Here is a 1,414-nt window from a genome sequence, read left to right as displayed (position 1 = left end):
TGCTCCATTTGGGGGGATTTTGATGTTCTTTACACCGAGTTGTAATCCATATCGATGGCTGCAATGCTTGATCTTCATTCAAAAGTGCTTCAAGTCCTCCTCACTCTCAGCAAGCAAGGTTGTGTCATATATATATATATCTCACAAATTAATAAGCATGGTCCCCATTCTTCTTCAAATAGTCCAGCTTCTCAGAAGATTTTTTGCTCAGCATATTGACTGCATAAACATGGTGAAATACAACCAGGCCACACACCTTTCCTGATTTCAAAACGTACAATATCCCTTTGTTTAAACGACTGTCTCTTGGTCTATGTTCAGGTTCTGCCTGGACACAGGGAAGTGTTCTGGAATTTCCATTCTTTGCAATGTATTCATAGTTTTTATGATCCACATAGTTGAATACCTTTGCACAACCAATAAAACACAAGGAAACATCTTTTGGTATTCTTCACCTCCATTCTGATCCACATGTCATTGGCAATGATATTGCTTGTGCCATGTCTTCTTCTGAATCAGCGTGAAAATCTGGCAGTTTCCTGTTAATGTACCCTTTTTAACTTATCATCAGGAAAATTTATTTGCATGTGATATTAATAATATAGTTTGATATTTACCACATTCTATTGGGTCACTTTTCTTTAGTATATAAACAAATATGGATCTAGTCTGGTCAATTGGCCAAGTAGCTACTTTCCAATTTTCTCGGCATAAACTTGTGAGGGCTTCCTGCACTACACTGTGTGGTGAAACATTTCAATTGGTCTTCCACCAATTCCTGGAGGCTTGTTTTGGCTAATGCTTTCAGTGCTGCTTGAACTTCTTCCTTCAACTCCATTGGTTCTTTTTAAAAATCATTTTATCGGGGGCTCTTACGACTCTCATAACATTCCATACATCAATTATATGAAGCATACTTGTACATATGTTGCCGTCATTGTTTCCAAAACATTTTCTACTTGAGCCCTTGGCATCAGCTCCTCTTTCTTCCCCTCCTTCCCCCAGCACCATTGGTCCTTGATCATATGCTACCTCTTGAAATGGTTGAATGTTGACAAATTCTTTTTGGTGCAGTGATTTTCTGTATTCCTCCCATCTTCTTTTGAAGCTTCCTGCATTGTGCAATATTTTGCCCGTAGAATCCTTCAGTATTCAGCTTGAGACTTGAGTTTTTCTTCAGTCCTTTCAGCTTGAGATATGTAATCTTCTTTAAAGATTACAGTGCTGAAAGCCCTATGGGATATTTCTACCCTGCACTAAGGGGTTGTGGTCATTACATAATCTGGTGTCAACTTGAAGTGTAGGGGTGGAGTCTAGCATGTCAATCAGGTCACAGCCTGTGGGCATGGCCTGCTCTTAATGAGGATCCTGCGAACTTCCCCTCTTTCTCGGCTTCACTTCGTGTGGAGGAGCC

Source organism: Echinops telfairi, unplaced genomic scaffold (assembly GCF_000313985.2).
Source record: "Echinops telfairi isolate 266 unplaced genomic scaffold, ASM31398v2 ScPeMD7_7457;HRSCAF=8495, whole genome shotgun sequence".
Lineage (NCBI taxonomy): Eukaryota > Metazoa > Chordata > Mammalia > Afrosoricida > Tenrecidae > Echinops > Echinops telfairi.
The sequence above is the reverse complement of the archived record's forward strand: the minus strand, read 5'-3'. Positions refer to the sequence as shown.